Below are 20,958 nucleotides of genomic sequence, written 5' to 3' on the forward strand. Positions count from 1 at the left end.
TTGGGGATGCCCTCTAGGCTGCATTTTAGCGCAGTAAGGTTCCCAGACTAATGCATGTTGCTTGCTCATGTGACAGTTCATTCATGCAGTAGATACATTATTTGTATTTCTGCCTCTACTGAGTCGCTTACAAAGTTTGCAGAGAATGTGAGTTGGGTCATCCATTCTGGTTGCAAAAAGGCACAGGTTAGGCAACCCTTGCCGCCGATGGACAATGTAGATCTGCCACCACAGCTGTACACAGCCAAAGTGGTGTTTGAGGATGCAGTGGTTGTCCTGGTTGCATCACTCTGTGTCTGGTTAGGAGGCACGTCATCTTCCTCCTCCAGCATCTCCTTTGATGAGCTACTCAGCTGCATGCCTCTGGGTTCACTCCATGTGGGATCTATAACTTCATCATCATCCTCTGTTGTCCTACTCTTTGCCTTGACAGTCATCCTCTTCCTCTTCCTAACCTGACATCACAGTACAGTATGCGTGCGCCTTAAGTATTATCCTCATCACCTCCACTCCCGGGGGTTAACATCGATTGACAAGGGTCTGGATCCTGCTGAGACCCAACTTTATCCAGATCCAGAAACAACTTGGAAATTACACCCCTTTGGGAATTCATCTAGAGGTGTAGTGACGATTTAGTCTCTGGAAAACACTCAACGTGTCCAACACAGTGAATGTTGCACAATTAAAAATTTCAAATAAGCTCTTGCTGTAAATAAATAGGTTCAGCTCACCAAGTCGATCATTCTCAGCTACCCTCTGGAGCCCGGACAAGGTGCTGCCACGCCTCAAGCAAGATCCAAATAGAAAAAAGTCATGATTAAGAGTGCAATGTCACTTGAAACGCGTCGCTGACGTCAGTCATGTTATTATCTTGACTGCAATGTGCTGTATACTTGTGTCAAAAGGAAAATAAAAGAAAATTTGATATCCCTCTGTTGAAGCTGGACTTGTTTCTATTTGAAGTCCTTGTTGTGCCCAGTAAATTATATTGCCAATATATTTTTCCTAACTCATGCCTTTGGGAACCTGCACCACGTAAACTAAGTGGGCTCTCCTCACTACATCAATGCAAAACATGTGGACTCTAACTGTAGTTTAGGATAATTGTTGTGCTCAGAAGGGAGGGAGGCATTTGGATTTTGGAACACAGATTTTGCTGGATTTCTTTCTTGAGGGGGGAGCCATAGCATTTTTCCAGAGCTTTTGTGCTATCAGTAATGTGGAAGCCCCCTATATTTCCATTAACAGATGACAGACTCAAGTGGGGACTTATGTTTTGGGAGTTGAGTTCAATGCTATTTGATGGCAATTTGAGTACAGAACATTTTGGATCAGTTCATATCTCTTCTCTGCTCTATGCTGAGCACTTACATCAGGGTTTCCTTCTACATCTCCAAAATACATGATTCAGGTGAAATTCCTGATGGATCTTTCACTAATGAGAGCAAAGATACTATTTACCATTTAGCCTCAATTTAGAGGTGTCCATCTTTTCAAAGTGAACAAAACTGTTGATGACAGCACTTTTGTACATTCCTAAAAGGATCCTTATAAAGATCAACCACAGCCCAGGTGAGAGTTCAAAGTAACTCCCTTTACCTCATTACAGTAAATTTTCCATTGTGATTTTTTTCTGAATCATATTTTTCAGAGATTTACATGTTATCCCTAGTACTTAGCATAGTGTGCAGGATAAATATGAGCCCTGCCGTACCGCGATCTTTGGGAGACAGAGTAAACAAATCAACAGCAGTTGAAGAATTGGCTTTATTAATTCTTTTTCGAAATTCTCTGTGCAGTATAAATGATTAGATGCCTTTATTAGAGTTGAGCGCGGTTCGTGGTTCTCCAGTTCGCGGTTCGAGTGATTTTGGGGGCTGTTCTAGATCTAACTAGAACTCGAGCTTTTTGCTAAAAGCTCGAAAGTTCTAGTTACGTTCGAGAATGGTTCTAGCAGCAAAAAGCCAAGCTAATTACTAGCTGGCTTTCCGCTGAAATAGTGTAAGTCACTCTGTGACTCACACTATTATGAAATTTCAGTGTATAGTGTGCGGGAACAGCGCCTTCAGATCACTGCTGCTGTGATAATGGCGATCACCATTTTTTTTTCTTCCTTCCCTCCCTAAGCACGCGTGTAGTGGGGCGGGCCAGCATGTCAGCCAATCCCAGAAACACACACAGCTAAGTGGACTTTTAGCCAGAGAAGCAACGGCATGTGTGATAGGATGTCCATGTCACATGCCCTTGCATTATAAAACCGGACATTTTCCATTATCTGCCTTCTGCGTCTGGGTGTCAGTCACCGCTGGCGCAGCTCCTGTCTCCGATAATGCTGTGTACGCTCTACACACAGCGCTATACAGAATAGGGATAGAAGTTTCTTTCAGCCCTTGTAAGGGCTAATTACAGCAGGCTCAGAGCCATAGGTGAAAGTCAGGTCCGTGGAAACCGTTGTTTAACAGCTACAGATAAGAGCGTCTGTGTAGCTAAGGTCAGGGAGTTCTTTGCTGCATTTCACCATTAGGAAGGATAGAAAGTGAGGCTTCCTTTCCTCTACACTGTCCCACAACCCGGCCACTGTACCCTTATGCCCTTTGCACACTCAAGCTCATTGTTACTAAGCCATTATACTAGCAAACACTGAGGAAACTTAGTGGCATCCTAAAAGTGGCTGTTGGACTTCCATTAGTGTCCCACTGGTGCAAATCTATTTGCAGCACCTCTGCATTGCACACTGAAGCTCATTGTTACAAAGCCATTATAATACCAAACACTGAGGAAACTTAGTGTCATCCTAAAAGTGGCTGTTGGGCTTCATTAGTGTCCCACTAGTGCAAAGATATTTGCAGCACCTCTGCATTGCACACTCAAGCTCATTGTTACAAATCCATTATAATACCAAACACTGAGGAAACTTAGTGGCATCCTAAAAGTGGCTGTTGGACTTCATTAGTGTCCCACTGGTGCAAATCTATTTGCAGCACCTCTGCATTGCACACTAAAGCTCATTGTTACAAAGCCATTATAATACCAAACATTGAGGAAACTTAGTGGCATCCTAAAAGTGGCTGTTGGACTTCATTAGTGTCCCACTAGTGCAAAGATATTTGCAGCACCTCTGCATTGCACACTCAAACTCATTTTTACTAAGCTATTATACTAGCAAACTGTGCTGCCATTTTAAGGGCCATAGTTTCATTGTCCGGGATAGATATTGTTGTTTATTCTGCTGTCAATAAAGGTAGACCACTGCTGCAATCTACACCACCTCTCAATTTTTACTACCACATTTAAAGTGGACAATCTTGTCGCTAGCAAATTGAGTGGCAAAATGACAGATGCTGGTGGAAAGGGGAACAGGCATGTTGGAAAAGGAAAAAAAAATTGGGTCCGTGGGGAAGGTGGCAAAGCTCCATTAACATCTGCTGAAGATAGGCCATCTTCCAGCAAAAGTAAGATGTCTACTACTTTCTGTGGACAATCGGATGTGCTCCCTTTTTTATGAACATGAACAACTGGAACAAAGGTAGATGTTGCCCAAAAAAAGAAAATGCTGGAATGGATCTCAAGTGGTCCAACAAGTGCCCTCTCCTCCACCTCAACTACCGCATTCAAAAAACAACAGTCCTCTGAGTTGTCATCCAAATCACACTTGCTTTCTCCCAGCTCTCAAGTCTCCATCCGCACTGCACAGTATGGTGGAACAGAGATGGCTGAGTCTGCAGAGCTGTTCAGTCACACTATAGCCTGGGAATCAGAGGTATGCTCCCAAGCTACAGTGAGTAAAGACCAGGAAATGGTCTGCAGTGATGCCCAGAACCTTTGTGACTCAGATTCAGGCCGTGATGACCAAGTTTCTGAGCATAATGTTGACCCTTATTCACAAACTGAAACACCTGTTGTAATAGACAATGACGAACATACTGATGATGATGAGACGCAGATACCAGATTGATATAACAACTTAAATATTCGTTCAGGGCAGGAAGAGGCTCGGTCTGAGGGGGAGGGGAGTGCAAACACAACGCTTGATGAGGAACTTCTAGATCCCACCTACTGTCAACCCACAGTCAGGCATTCGAGGAGGTCAGCAGAGGTGGTGCAGGAGGATGCTACTGACGACGAAGTTGCCTTGCGCCTTCCTGGACAGAGGAGGAGTACTGGTAGCACGTCTACAACTACATCCTCAGCCACCACTCTGCCTCTGAGCACTAGTCGGGAAGGATCAGCAGGTCACATGCCCTCTAAGCCTTGCCTAGCCTGGTCCTTTTTTGACATAGCAAAAGATCGCCCAAATCATGTGATATGTAAAATTTGTTGTGATTCTGTTAGTAGAGGGCAAAACCTCAGCAGTTTGACAACTTCTTCCATGAATCGTCACATGAATAAATATCATATGTCCCAGTGGGAAGCTCACCGTGCTGCAATGCGGCCTAGCGGAACGGACCATCCATCGCCTGCCCCTTCCAGTGCATCCGCGCGCTCTTCATCTTCTAGGACTGTGGGGACAGCTGTCACACCTGGTTTTCCATGCACAACTTCCACCACTGTAACCGCAATAGGCAGTTTGCTTGACAGGTCATCAGTTGGTTTTGAAGGGGAAACAAGTGCGTGTGTACAGCTCTCTCAGACATCGATAGCGCCAACGTTGGATGAAGGCAACATCATGTTTATGCCTACACTTTCCTAACAAACCTGCATTTTTCCAGGGACACCCTACTCAACACCGTCTACACACAGCAGCCAGATCTCTGTCCCTCAGATGTGGACAAATAAAAGGCCATTTCCTGCAACCCATGACAAAGGTAAGAGGTTGACTTTATCCCTCTGTAAGCTCTTGGCTACCGAAATGCTGCCTTTCCGCGTGGTGGACACACAGGATTTTAGAGACCTTATGTCTGTCGCTGTGCCCCAGTACCAGATGCCCAGTCGCCACTACTTCTCTAAGAAAGGTGTGCCTGCGCTACACCAGCATATCGCACTCAACATTACTGCTTCCTTGAGAAACTCTGTGTGTAAACGGGTGCATTTCACCACCGATACTTGGACCAGTAAGCATGGACAGGGATGTTACATGTCGCTGACAGGGCACTGGGTAACTATGGTGATAGATGGTGAAGGGTCTGCTGCACAAGTCTTGCCGTCCCCACAACTTGTGTGTCAATCTTCTGTCTGTCCAAGTTCCTCCACTGCTTCTGCCTCCTCAACCTCGTCTGGGTCCTCCACCTCCGCCCCAAGCCTGCCTGGTCAGGCCACCAGCAATGTAACTGCACAGAAGAAATCACGCACCCCTCACTACTATGCTGGCAGCAGAGCGCAACGGCATCAGGCGGTCTTTATCTTGAAATGTCTTGGAACTAAGAGTCATACAGCCGCTGAGTTGTGGGCAGTAGAGGTTAACTCCGGCACACTAGTAATTTCCCATGAAAGTGTTACAGAGACATGCTGCCTTGGACCTCCATCTGACCACCCTTTCTGAGTATCATCGGACCAAGCGCATCCCAAGGGGCCTACGGGTCTCGTTGAGACCAACGATTTTTGCAGATAATAACGAATTTTGTGACAAGTTCGAAGCAATTCTAAACAAATGTTGAATGGCCATTATCACCCTGACGATTGACTTCCTGCAAAAAGAAGTCAACCAACTTTCCTCCAATATTTTGACAACTGAAACTCAGTTAAAACAAGTTCTATCGGTCACAGACCTTGAACAGCTCAAAAAAGAAACCGACGACTATATCTCAAATTTCAGGAGAACATTAGAAGCAAAAAAGCGTAACAAGTTTCTCAGAGATCAGGAGGACAACTCCCAGTGGACCATCTATAAATGGCTCTCAGGGGAGTCCTCCTCCCTCTCACGACGCCCTTCTCGTTATACAGGCTACTCGTTATCCGGGAGTTCGGACTTCGACACACGTCCCCAACACCAACAGCCGAATTTTTTAGGCCAGCGACGACCTCCAACAAGAAGACGAGGAGGGGGCACAGGCGGCAATCGCAATTACCGGGTAGATCTTGTATGGACAAGGTCACAGGTAATGAAAATTTAGTCTATAACATCTCTTCATACAACTTATCTCCCGCCGAACATCTGGTCCTCAAGAAAGGGCTTTCATTTAACCCTACTCCAATATATGACACCTTTTCTGTACAACAGGAACTTGATCGGTTTTTCAGATCTGTAAGATTGAAAACGCACTTTAACAATGTGAATATTGCTGACAATGTTAATAATGTGGTCACTGCCTCATCTGCTACTACTCCTTGCTTCTCACTTAAATCTCTACAGCTCAAAACACAGAGCTCTTTTATGCCCCCGAGATCATATCATCCGGTCGAAACTTTTGTTTCACTGGTTTCCCACGACATAGAGGAATTGAATAAACAGATCCATGCAGGCACATTTCACATCAAAAATAATCTATCCATAGACGAGTCTAGGGCTCTACATAACCTGAGGGACAACCAGACCCTTATCATCAAGCCGGCGGACAAGGGTGGAGCTATCGTTGTCCTTGACCGACAATACTATATCTCTGAAATCATAGGACAACTGTCGGATAGGTCCACCTATGAACCAGTCTCACATAATCCTACAACTGAAATCGCCTCATTGATCAAAACCACAGCCCAATATCACTTTGAACGTGGTGTCATTGATCATAAATTAAGAGACTTCCTCAGTAACCCACACCCTATTACCCCAGTCTTCTATACACTCCCAAAAGTGCACAAACATCTCACTCACCCCCCCCCCAGTAGACCCATAGTGGCCTCCACAGACTCCGTCCTTTCTCCATTGGCCTGTACAGTGGAAAAAATCTTATCACCATTCATTCCCCTGACCACCTCCTATCTCAAGGACACATCTCATTTTTTAGAGATATTAGTGGACTTACACCAGATTCCGAGTATGTCCCTACTTGTGACACTTGACGTCAATTCGCTATATACTAGCATAAATCATGAGGAAGGTTTGGAGGCTGTACAGTGGTTCTTTGAACTATTCACCACCCTACCAACTGATAACAGGAAATTCTGCATGGATCTGCTTAGGATCATCCTTGAAAAGAACTTCTTTTTATTCCAGGATCAATACTATATACAGCGTAGGGGGACAGCGATGGGTTCTAACATCATGCCCCCCTAAGCAAACATCTTCATGGCCTCTTTTGAGGATAAATATATACATTCCCATCCCCTGATCTTACGTCACGCCTTATTATGGCGTCGATACATTGATGACATCTTCTTGATCTGGGATGGTGACCTTGACTCTTTACTAACATTTTACGAAGAAGTTAATACATACCAACCGGGTCTGACTTTCACTATCAACCACAGTACTGACAGGATTAATTTTTTAGATTGCTGGGTCATCAAAAACGGTGACGGTACCATCACAACCGACATTTACACCAAGCCCACGGATAAGAATAGTCTTCTCCATTACACCAGCAACCACCCAAAACACACGAAAAACTCCTTACCGATAAGCCAGCATACGAGAGTCGACCGTATTGTAAGCAATGAGGACAATCGTATGGTGCGGCATGATGAAATGAGCAACAGGTTCAGACAGAGAGGTTATCCCGATAACATAGCTACCAAAATGAAATCCATATCTCATAAATCACCAACACAATCTGATCGCATGCCCCTGATCAATACATTTCATCCCTTTTCGCCATTGGTCAAAAAAATTGTTTTGAAACATTGGCCACTCCTTGGCCTCTCTTATCCACAAATCAGTGAATTTCAGGCACCCCCTTTATTTTGTTACAAAAAATCGCCAAATATCAGGGACAAACTGGTCCGGGCAGACATAGGCTCCAGCTGTCACACTCCCAGACAGAAATTCCTTAACAATCCACAGTTTGGGACCTTCCCATGTCTTAGGTGTGCTCAATGTTCCAACATCACCAAAGGATGCTCTTTCACACACCCCAGAACTGGCAAATCTTTTCCCATCAGGGATTTCTTCACTTGTGATAGCTCATTTGTGGTTTATTATATCAAATGCCCCTGCTGTCTCGGATATGTTGGGGAGACGACCCAACATATCCGAGACCGCATTAACAAGCATAAATCTGACATCAGGTGCGGACGCACCCTACTGCCCGTTCCGTTCCATTTCATAACTGCAGGCCACAGGATCTCTCAGCTCAAATTTCAGGTTATTGATCACGTCGGTACCCACCGCAGGGGGGGGTGACAGGGTTAAACTCCTCCGTGAAAGGGAAGCTCGATGGATCCACACTTTGGGCACCCTTGAACCTCATGGCTTGAATCGGAGATATGAACAGGTCTTCTAAAGACCTTCCCTCATTGTATTCTCTATCTTTTACTCTAATCCTTATTTTTCCCTAATTTCTATTCTCCTTATGTTGCATTGATGTATATGCTAGCACATGTATGTACCAACTTTTTACCTCCATATATATATGTAAATATCGGCATAGAACTATGGTCATCCTTTAATCAGGACTCATCATATTGTCAACTAAGGAATTATTGACTTATTGTCCTATTATCATCAAAGAGAAAAACTACCAATAATGTTCATAGTGCTATTTCACTATATATAACTTCTGTTTTTTTATATGTGATTATCCTGTTACATGGCATCCTAACTCTCTCCTTCTCTATTGCAGAACTAGCACCACCTTGTGACAACCACATACAGCCTGTCACTTGTCCCTTCACTGAAGTATAATCTCCGTTCCTGAATCCACCACCAGCACTGTCATGTGACCCACTAGCACGCCCTCCCTGTCACATGTGCGCTCCAATACCCTACTTCCGCGTTCCACCTAACAGCAGTGACGCGCTTCATTTCCATCACACCGGACCGACGGCAACCACTCGCGCATGCGCAGTGCACCATGCCCCACCAAACCAGAAGTGACATTGCGGCTCATTCCTGGTTAAAAAGGACGCTATCCCACTAATTCTGTATCCCACAGGACACACGATTTAGCTCTGTGGCACCACAGGCCCATGGTAAGGTGACTCACCCGGACTTTGCTGGACTTTCTTTGCTTCTATAACCTATGCATTTACTGATCTCCTTTCCTCCATAACCAGCTGCCTCTGACTTTCTCCATGCTCAACGGACCTCCCTCCAGGCCATATCATAGAAGTCATTTGGTAACACTGTTCTTACTCTTTATTCCTTCTCCTCTATCTCTTTACCTCTACACCATATCTCATAGTAACCACTAGATCACCTTGGTTTCATTTTGTGTAACTGAAATAACAATCAGGCACATTATCCTGATTCCAAGCGTGAGCCCTGGACCCTGTTTCCACACTGCAGGAGCTGCCCTCCTCCTGATACTCTTATGATTGTAATTATTGTATTGCCTTTGATTTAATTCCATATAACTAAAGCAACTATCAGGCATATTACCCTGATCCCAAGCGTGAGCTCTGGTCCCTGATTCCACACTGCAGGAGCCATACACATTGTTACAGGTGGCTGTCTGATAATAAAACCTAAAGGAGTAGCAGACAGTCAGGGTCCACCATGCAAAGACTTTGCTGCAGACTATGGCAGAGTGCAATACCTCTGTTAAACTCACAGAGGAATATAATTAGTGAATAAGGCAATTTCTCCCTTACTTGGAGGGTGTGTGGAATGGTCTCTGTTAATAATCACAGAGACAAAGGCAGTGAGTGTGAAATGGCACCTACCTAGGTACGTTCCTCTAGTGGTGCCAGGAGACGGACAGCAGCGTAAGCCGCACAAAGCTCCTACCTGCGTTCGCTCCCCTAGTGTGCAAGGACACAAATCACTAGATATGGCACCTGCCTAGGTCCGCTCTTCTAGTGGTGCAAAAGAGACAGACAGCAGCATATGCCGCACAAAGCTCCTACCTCTGTTCGCTCCCCTAGTGTGCGAGGATACGAACAACTGCCAGACGCAGTATAAGGAACGTTACCCTAGCGGCAACGTCCACCTACGAGTAGAATCACAAGGCCCAGCCGGACCCTGTGCCTCAGGCACCTGCCTATGTCTGCTCCCCTAAGAGGTAAGGATACGGACTGCAGCCGAAGCTGTAAGGTATAAGAATGCTACCCTGCCGGTAGCGCTCACCTAGCATAGACAGAGAGATGCCTAGAGGAACGTACACAGAGCGTCTACTCCCATGCATGAACCAAGAGGACTGAGCGCCGTGCGGCGTGCGTCAAGGTCTTATATAGACTCTGTGCCTCATCCAAGATGGAGGACACCAGAGCCAATCCGCTGCCAGAACGACAGGAATGACGTCACGCTGGCCTATCACCGAGCAAAGCGTCACAAGCACATGACCAGCGACCAATCGGCATAGAAGGTGTCAGAGACATGTGACCACATTTCACAAGCACATAACCAGCGGCCAATCGGCATAGAAGGTGTCAGAGACATGTGACCTCGTGTCAGCGATGATGTCACCCGCACATGTGCAATGGCTCCAAGATAGGACTTAGTCTCCAGCGCTTGCACATGTGCAGTAGCAAGAAATCTGGACATAGTCTACAGTGCTCGCACATGTGCAGTAGCAAGAAATCTGGACATAGACTCCAGTGCCACAGCAACCGTAACAGTACCTCCCTCTCAAGGGCCCCCCTCCCGGCGACGCAGGTAATCGGCAACTAAGTCGGGAGCATGGACAGCCTCCTCAGGCTCCCAAGAGCGATGTTCCGGGCCGTAGCCCTCCCAATCTATCAAGAAGAACCTGCGCCCTCTAACCATCTCAGAACCAACTATGGCTCGTACCTCATAGCTAGAGCGAGAGGAATCAGAGGCAGGAGAGTGCACTTCACAAGCGTGAGGTAAAATAGCCGGCTTTAGCAGTGAGACATGGAATTTGTCATGGATCCTAAGATGGACGGGTAACTTCAATTGGTAGACTACAGGATTTACCTGTCGAAGAACCTCATAAGGACCCAGGAAGCGAGGAGCAAATTTGACAGAGCTCACTCTAAATCTCACGTGTTTTGCAGAGAGCCACACAAAGTCCCCCGGAGAAAAGACAGGAGCCGGGCGACGAAACCGATCGGACACCGTCTTCGTACGGTCCCTAGCTGCTTGGATCGACTCTTGAGTCCGATCCCAAACCTCTCTGGCATTAGTTGCCCAGTCGGCCACAAGAGGAAGAGGTGCAGCAGTGGGAAACGGTACCGGTACCCTAGGGTGTTGCCCATTATTGAGTACGAACGGTGTCTGCCCAGTGGCCTCAGCCAGCGAATTGTTAAGGGCAAATTCTGCCCAGGGTAGGAGGGAGGACCAGTTATTGTGGTTCTCAGCAACAAAGTGTCGAAGGTATATAATCATGGATTGATTGGTACGCTCAACCAAACCATTGGTCTCCGGATGGTATGCCGAAGAGAGATTCAACTCAATTTGCAGAAGGCTACAAAGATCTTGCCAGAAACGGGAAGCAAATTGCGGGCCTCTATCACAAATGATACAATCTGGCATCCCGTGAAGCCTAAAGACATGCTTGAGGAATAGTTTGGCTAGTACCCTGGAAGATGGGATTCTTGATAACGGTACAAGATGAACCATCCGGGAGAAATGGTCCGTAATGACCCACACAAATCTATGTCCCTGTGAACACGGAAGATCACCCACAAAGTCTATCTGGCACTGGTAAAGGATGCAAGAGCCCAGCCGGTCTCTGCCGTAATGGACGGTTGCGAGCACACGAGTAGCAGGAACCGGCATATCTCTTGACGTGGCTGGCTAAGTGTGGCCACCAATACCACCTCTCCAGTAACTCTCGTGTCCGCCTAATACCAAAATGCCCACCCACCTTTGAGGTGTGGGCCCACGACAGTATATCCTTCTGTCGATCAGGCGGAACAAATGTCTTGCCCGGTGGGATTTGGTCTAACGTCACAGGGGAGAGCATATGAAAAACCCTGGAGGGAAGGATAAGATGAGGTTCGTCAATCTCTTCCTGGGTAGAAAGCATAGAGCGAGACACGGCATCTGCCTTGTTATTCTTACTTCCAGACAGATAGTTGATGGAGAAGTGAAAGCGGAAGAAAAACAAGAACCAGCGGGCTTGGCAAGGATTCAGACGCTGAGCGGTTTGTAAGTACGTCAGATTCTTATGGTCTGTATAGACCTGGAAAGGATGTTCCGCTCCTTCCAGCAAGTGACGCCACTCCTCCAAGGCTAATCTCAGGGCGAGCAGTTCCCTATCCCCAATGGTATAGTTTCTCTCTGCCGGTGAAAAGGTTTTAGCAAAGAAGAAACACGGCCTTTTTCTACCTGCACCGTTCTTTTGATACAAGACCGCACCAGCACCCACTGAAGAGGCATCAACCTCCAAGAGGAAGGGCTTATCTCATCGGGTCTTTGAAGAACGGGAGCAGTTGAAAAGTGTCTTTTTACTGCCTCAAAAGCCTGAGATGTCTCAGTAGACCAGACTTTGGGATTAGCACCTTTCTTAGTCAAGGCCACCAAAGGGGCCACCAAAGTAGAAAAATGGGGTATGAACTGCCTGTAATAATTTATGAATCCTAAGAAGCGTTGCACCGCCTTCAAGGAATGAGGTTCGGACCATTCCAGGACAGCAGAGAGCTTCGCAGGATCCATAGCCAGACCCTCTTGTGAGATAATGTAGCCCAAAAAAGGCAAGGATGACTGCTCGAATACACATTTTTCGAGTTTAGCAAACAATGAGGGCTCCCTTAAACGGAAAAGGACACGAAGGACATCCTGACGATGAGTCTCCAGATCAGGAGAAAAAATCAGGATGTCGTCCAGATACACCACTACAGAGGATAACAGTAAATCCCTGAACACATCGTTTATGAAGTCCTGAAATACTGCGGGTGCATTACATAAACCAAAAGGCATGACGAAGTATTCATAGTGACCGTCTCGGGTGTTAAAAGCGGTCTTCCATTCGTCACCCTCTCTAATTCGTACCAAGTTATACGCACCCCGCAGATCCAACTTCGTAAAAACTTGAGCTCCCCTCAGTCTGTCAAAGAGCTCCGAAATTAAAGGTAACGGGTATTTGTTCTTTATTGTGATTGTGTTGAGACCCCTGTAATCTATGCAGGGACGCAAATCACCCTCTTTCTTCCGAACAAAGAAAAACCCAGCTCCCGCGGGAGAGACAGACTTACGAATGAACCCCTTCTCTAAACTCTCTCTTATATAGGTCGACATGGCCTCCAACTCAGGTATCGACAAAGGGTAAACCCTGCCCTTAGGTGGAACCGAACCTGGGATGAGGTCTATGGCACAGTCATACGGCCTATGGGGTGGAAGAACCTCAGCACCCTGTTTGGAGAACACATCAGCGAAATCCAAATATGGTGTAGGTTTGGGAGAGAAATCAGTTGATTAAACCGCAACGACCTTAGGTGGTAAGGGAAGACATCGGGACTGACATTTCGAACCCCAACTAATAATGCTGTCGGACTCCCAGTCAATGTGAGGAGCATGAGTCCGAAGCCATGGGAGACCCAGAAGGACGTCGTCTATACCCTCAGGCAAAACAAGAAAAGAAATCTCCTCTATGTGACCCTGAGACAGGGAAAGGCGCAAGGGAACTGTCCTCAATGTAATGGAGTCAGACAACATAGTTCCATTAACAACACGGACAGGAATAGGCGCCTCTAACATGATAGGGGGAATATTGTGTCTCTTTACAAATCCTGAGGACACAAAAGTCCAGTCAGCTCCGGAATCCACAAAAGCCATAATAGGCCATGTATTCTCAGAGAATGAGAGCTGACCTGGGATACTGCACTTAGAGGGTGCAGAAGACGTCTCTAGTAACCCCCCTCTAATGGTTACTAGGCCTGGGAGTTTCCCTGACGGCTAGGACACTTGTTGGCATAGTGCCCAGCCTGACGACATACGTAACATATAGGAGGACCAGACTTGCGTAGTCTGGAGGACGTATGACCTAACTCCATAGGAGCGGGAGATGTTTCAGATGCTGAGGAAGATGGTAGTGGACCCTCAACAACTGGAATAGCCCGATGCTTAGGGCGTGAGGAAGAGACCTCGAGTCTACGTTCCCTATGGCGTACGTCAATCCTCGTTGCTACTGTGATCATGTCTTCCAGAGAAGCAGGGACCTCACGAGTAGCAAGAGCATCCTTGACATAGCCTGCCAACCCTCTCCAGAAGATAGGAATCAACACCTTCTCTGGCCAATCTAGTTCTGCCACCAGAGTTCTAAAAGCAATGGCATAAGAACTAGTAGATAACGAACCCTGAGATAGATCTAACAGTCTCAGGGCTGCAACATGGGTAACCTGCGGACCCATGAATACCGCCTTAAGAGCATCAAGAAAGTCTTGATGTCTCAGAGTAACCACATCAGAGCGCTCCCATAGGGCAGTCGCCCATTCTAAGGCTTTGTCCTGAAGTAAGGAGATGATAAAGCCTACTCTGGACCTCTCCGTAGAGAAGCGAGAAGAGTTGACCTCTAGGTGTATCTGACACTGACTAATGAAACCACGACATGATCTGGCATCGCCAGAATATCTGTTTGGCAGAGCAAGTCGAGGATCATGTGCAGATATCACCATGGTCTGAGGTTTATCCTCTATACTCTTGAGCCGTGACTCAAGTACTTGTATGTAACGGTGTAACTGCTGATATTCTGCCATAACTGCCAGACCCTTGGCTCAGTCCTAATGTTACAGGGGGCTGTCTGATAATAAAACCAAAAGGAGTATCAGACAGTCAGGGTCCACCGTGCAAAGACTCTGCTGCAGACTATGGCAGAGTGCAATACCTCTGTTAAACTCACAGAGGAATACAATTAGTAAATAAGGCAATTCCTCCCTTACTTGGAGGGTGTGTGGAATGGTCTCTGTTAATAATCACAGAGACAAAGGCAGTGAGTGTGAAATGGCACCTACCTAGGTCCGTTCCTCTAGTGGTGCCAGGAGACGGACAGCAGCGTAAGCCGCACAAAGCTCCTACCTGCGTTCGCTCCACTAGTGTGCGAGGACACGAACCACTAGATATGGCACCTGCCTAGGTCCGCTCTTCTAGTGGTGCAAAAGAGACAGACAGCAGCATAAGCCGCACAAAGCTCCTACCTCTGTTCGCTCCCCTAGTGTGCGAGGATACGAACAACTGCCAGACGCAGTATAAGGAACGTTACCCTAGCGGCAATGTCCACCTACGAGTAGAATCACAAGGCCCAGCCGGACCATGTGCCTCAGGCACCTGCCTATGTCCGCTCCCCTAAGAGGTAAGGATACGGACTGCAGCCGAAGCTGTAAGGTATAAGAATGCTACCCTGCCGGTAGCGCTCACCTAGCATAGACAGAGAGATGACTAGAGGAACGTGCACAGAGCATCTACTCTCATGCATGAACCAAGAGGACTGAGCGCTGTGCGGCAGGGTCTTATATAGACTCTGTGCCTCATCCAAAATGGAGGACACCAGAGCCAATCCGCTGCCAGAATGACAGGAATGACGTCACGCTGGCCTATCACCGAGCAAAGCGTCACAAGCACATGACCAGCGACCAATCGGCATAGAAGGTGTCAGAGACATGTGACCACGTGTCACAACCACATGACCAGCGGCCAATCGGCATAGAAGGTGTCAGAGACATGTGACCTCGTGTCAGCGATGATGTCACCCACACATGTGCAATGGCTCCAAGATAGGACTTAGTCTCCAGCGCTTGGACATGTGCAGTAGCAAGAAATCTGGACATAGACTCCATGTTACGGGGGGCTGTCTGATAAGAACCTAAAGGAGTATCAGACAGTCAGGGTCCACCGTGCAAAGACTCTGCTGCAGACTATGGCAGAGTGCAATACCTCTGTTAACTCACAGAAGGATATAATAAGTAAATAAAGCAATTCCTCCCTTACTTGGAGGGTGTGTGCAATGATCTCTGTTAATAATCACAGAGACAAAGGCAATGTGTGCGAAATGGCACCTACCTAGGTCCGCTCTTCTAGTGGTGCAAAAGAGACGAACAGCAGCGTAAGCCGCACAAAGCTCCTACCTGTGTTCGCTCCACTAGTGTGCGAGGACACGAACCACTAGATATGGCACCTGCCTAGGTCCGCTCTTCTAGTGGTGCAAAAGAGACGAACAGCAGCGTAAGCTGCACAAAGCTCCTACCTCTGTTCGCTCCCCTAGTGTGCAAGGATACGAACAACTGCCAGACGCAGTATAAGGAACGTTACCCTAGCGGCAACGTCCACCTACGAGTCGAACCACAAGGCCCAGCCAGACCATGTGCCTCAGGCACCTGCCTATGTCCGCTCCCCTAAGAGGTAAGGATACGGACAGCAGCCGAAGCTGTAAGGTATAAGAACGCTACCCTGCCGGTAGCGCTCACCTAGCATAGACAGAGGAATGCCTAGAGGAACGCGCACAGAGCGTCTACTCTTATGCATGAACCAAGAGGACTGAGCGCCATGCGGCGTGTGTCAGGGTCTTATATAGACTCTGTGCCTCATCCAAGATGGAGGACACCAGAGCCAATCCGCTGCCAGAACGACAGGAGTGACGTCATGCTGGCCTATCACTGAGCAAGGCATCACAAGCACATGACCAGCGACCAATCGGCATAGAAGGTGTCAGAGACATGTAACCTCGTGTCAGCGATGATGTCACCCGCACATGTGCAATGGCTCCAAGATAGGACTTAGTCTCCAGCGCTCGCTCATGTGCAGTAGCAAGAAATCTGGACTTAGTCTCCAGCGCTCGCACATGTGCAGTAGGAAGAAATCTGGACATAGTCTCCAGTGCTCGCAGCAACCGTAACAGTACCTCCCCCTCAAGGGCCCCCCTCCCGGCGACGCAGGTAATCGGCAACTAAGTCGGGAGCATGGACAGCCTCCTCAGGCTCCCAAGAGCGATGTTCCGGGCCGTAACCCTCCCAATCTATCAAGAAGAACCTGCGCCCTCTAACCATCTTAGAACCAACTATGGCTCGTACCTCATAGCTAGAGCGAGAGGAATCAGAGGCAGGAGAGTGCACTTCACGAGCGTGAGGTAAAATAGCCGGCTTTAGCAGTGAGACATGGAATTTGTCATGAATCCTAAGATGGACGGGTAACTTCAATTGGTAGACTACAGGATTTACCTGTCGAAGAACCTCATAAGGACCCAGGAAGCGAGGAGCAAATTTGACAGAGCTCACTCTAAGTCTCACGTGTTTTGCAGAGAGCCACACAAAGTCCCCTGGAGAAAAGACAGGAGCCGGGCGACGAAACCGATCGGACACCGTCTTCATACGGTCCTTAGCTGCTTGGATCGACTCTTGAGTCCGATCCCAAACCTCTCTGGCATTAGTTGCCCAGTCGGACACAAGAGGAGGAGGTGCAGCAGCGGGAAACGGTACCGGTACCCTAGGGTGTTGCCCATTATTGAGTACGAACGGTGTCTGCCCAGTGGCCTCAGCCAGCGAATTGTTAAGGGTAAATTCTGCCCAGGGTAGGAGGGAGGACCAGTTATCGTGGTTCTCAGCAACAAAGTGTCGAAGGTATATAATCATAGATTGATTGGTACGGTCAACCAAACCATTGGTCTCCGGATGGTACGCCGAAGAGAGATTCAACTCAATTTGCAGAAGGCTGCAAAGATCTTGCCAGAAACGGGAAGTAAATTGAGGGCCTCTATCACAAATGATACGATCTGGCATCCCGTGAAGCCTAAAGACATGCTTGAGGAATAGTTTGGCTAGTACCCTGGAAGATGGGATTCTCGATAACGGTACGAGATGAACCATCCGGGAGAAATGGTCCGTAATGACCCACACAAATCTATGTCCCTGTGAACATGGAAGATCACCCACAAAGTCCATGCCTACCACCTCCCATGGTCTATCTGGCACTGGTAAAGGATGCAAGAGCCCAGCCGGTCTCTGCCGTAATGGACGGTTGCGAGCACACGAGTAGCAGGAACCAACATATCTCTTGACGTGGCTGGCTAAGTGTGGCCACCAATACCACCTCTCCAGTAGCTCTCGTGTCCGCCTAATACCAAAATGCCCACCCACCTTTGAGGTGTGGGCCCATGACAGTATATCATTCTGTCGATCAGGCGGAACAAAGGTCTTGCCCGGTGGGATTTGGTCTAACGTCACAGGGGAGAGCGTATGAAAAACCCTGGAGGGTAGGATAAGACGAGGTTCGTCAATCTCTTCCTGGGTAGAAAGCATAGAGCGAGAAAGGGCGTCTGCCTTGTTATTCTTACTCCCAGACAGATAGTTGATGGAGAAGTGAAAGCGGGAGAAAAACAAGGACCAGCAGGCTTGGCGAGGATTCAGACGCTGAGCGGTTTGTAAGTACGTCAGATTCTTATGGTCTGTATAGACCTGGAAAGGATGTTTCGCTCCTTCCAGCAAGTGACGCCACTCCTCCAAGGCTAATCTCAAGGCGAGCAGTTCCCTATCCCCAATGGTATAGTTTCTCTCTGCCGGTGAAAAGGTTTTCGCAAAGAAGAAACACGGCCTTTTTCTACCTGCACCGTTCTTTTGATACAAGACCGCACCAGCACCCACTGAAGAGGCATCAACCTCTAAGAGGAAGGGCTTACTCTCATCGGGTCTTTGAAGAACGGGAGCAGTTGAAAAGTGTCTTTTTACTGCCTCAAAAGCCTGAGATGTCTCAGTAGACCAGGCTTTGGGATTAGCACCTTTCTTAGTCAAGGCCACCAAAGGGGCCACCAAAGTAGAAAAATGGGGTATCAGCTGCCTGTAATAATTTATGGATCCTAAGAAGCGTTGCACCACCTTCAAGGAATGAGGTTCGGACCATTGCAGGACCGCAGAGAGCTTTGCAGGATCCATAGCCAGGCCCTCTTGTGAGATAATGTAACCCAAAAAAGGCAATGAGGACTGCTCGAATACACATTTCTCGAGTTTAGCAAACAATGAGTGCTCCCTTAAACGGGAAAGGACACGAACGACATCCTGGCGATGAGTCTCCAGATCAGGAGAAAAAATCAGGATGTCGTCCAGATACACCACTACTGAGGATAACAGTAAATCCCTGAACACATCGTTTACGAAGTCCTGAAATACTGCGGGTGCATTACATAACCCAAAAGGCATGACGAGGTATTCATAGTGACCGTCTCGGGTGTTAAAAGCGGTCTTCCATTCGTCACCCTTTCGAATTCGTACCAAGTTATACGCACCCCGCAGATCCAACTTCGTAAAAACTTGAGCTCCTCTCAGTCTGTCAAAGAGCTCCGAAATTAAAGGTAATGGGTATTTGTTCTTTATTGTGATTGCGTTGAGACCCCTGTAATCTATGCAGGGACGCAAATCACCCTCTTTCTTCCGAACAAAGAAAAACCCAGCTCCTGCGGGACAGACAGACTTACGAATGAACCCCTTCTCTAAACTCTCTCTTATATAGGTCGACATGGCCTCCGACTCAGGTATCGACAAGGGGTAAACCCTGCCTTTAGGTGGAACCGAACCTGGGATAAGGTCTATGGCACAGTCATACGGCCTATGGGGTGGAAGAACCTCAGCACCCTGTTTGAAGAACACGTCAGCGAAATCCAAATAGGGTGTAGGTATGGGAGAGAGATCAGTAGATGCAACCGCAATGACCTTAAGTGGTAAGGGAAGACATCGGGACTGACATTTTGAACCCCAACTAATAATGGTGTCAGACTCCCAGTCAATGTGAGGAGCATGAGTCCGAAGCCATGGGAGACCCAGAAGGACGTCGTCTATACCCTCAGGCAAAACAAGAAAAGAAATCTCCTCTATGTGACCCTGAGACAGGGAAAGGCGCAAGGGAACTGTCCTCAATGTAATGGAGTCAGACAACATAGTTCCATTAACAACACGGACAGGAATAGGCGCCTCTAACATGATAGAGGGAATATTGTGTCCCTTTACAAATCCTGAGGACACAAAAGTCCCGTCAGCTCCGGAATCCACAAAAGCCATAATATGCCATGTATTCTCAGATAACGAGAGCTGACCTGGGATACAACACTTAGAGGGTGCAGAAGACGTCTCTAGTAACCCCCCTCTAATGGTTACTAGGCCAGGGAGTTTCCCTGACGACTAGGACACTTGTTGGCATAGTGCCCAGCCTGACGACATACGTAACATATAGGAGGACCAGACTTGCGTAATCTGGAAGACGTATGACCTAACTCCATAGGAGTGGGAGATGTTTCAGATGCTGAGGAAGATGGTAGTGGACCCTCAACAACTGGAATAGCCCGATGCTTAGGGCGTAAGGAAGAGACCTCGAGTCTACGTTCCTTATGGCGTACATCGATCCTCGTTGCTACTGTGATCAAGTCCTCCAGAGAAGCAGGGACCACAAGAGTAGCAAGAGCATCCTTGACATAGCCTGCCAACCCTCTCCAGAAGATAGGAATCAACACCTTCTCTGGCCAATCTAGTTCTTCCACCAGAGTTCTAAAAGCAATGGCATAAGAACTAGTGGATACCGAACCCTGAGATAGATCTAACAGTCTCAGGGCCGCATCATGGGTAACCTGCGGACCCATGAATACCACCTTAAGAGCATCAAGAAAGTCTTGATGTCTCAGAGTAACCACATCAGAGCGCTCCTATAAGGGAGTCACCCATTCTAAGGCTTTGTCCTGAAGTAAGGAGATGATAAAGCCTACTCTGGACCTCTCCGTAGAGAAGCGAGAAGAGTTGACCTCTAGGTGTATCTGACACTGACTAATGAAACCACGACATGATCTGGCATCGCCAGAATATCTGTTTGGCAGAGAGAGTCGAGGATCATGTGCAGATGTCACCATGGTCTGAGGTTTATCCTCTATACTCTTGAGCCGTGACTCAAGTACTTGTATGTAACGGTGTAACTGCTGATATTCTGGCATAACTGCCAGACCCTTGGCTCAGTCCTAATGTTACGGGGGGCTGTCTGATAAGAACCTAAAGGAGTATCAGACAGTCAGGGTCCACCGTGCAAAGACTCTGCTGCAGACTATGGCAGAGTGCAATACC

Source organism: Anomaloglossus baeobatrachus, chromosome 1 (assembly GCF_048569485.1).
Source record: "Anomaloglossus baeobatrachus isolate aAnoBae1 chromosome 1, aAnoBae1.hap1, whole genome shotgun sequence".
NCBI classification, from domain to species: domain Eukaryota; kingdom Metazoa; phylum Chordata; class Amphibia; order Anura; family Aromobatidae; genus Anomaloglossus; species Anomaloglossus baeobatrachus.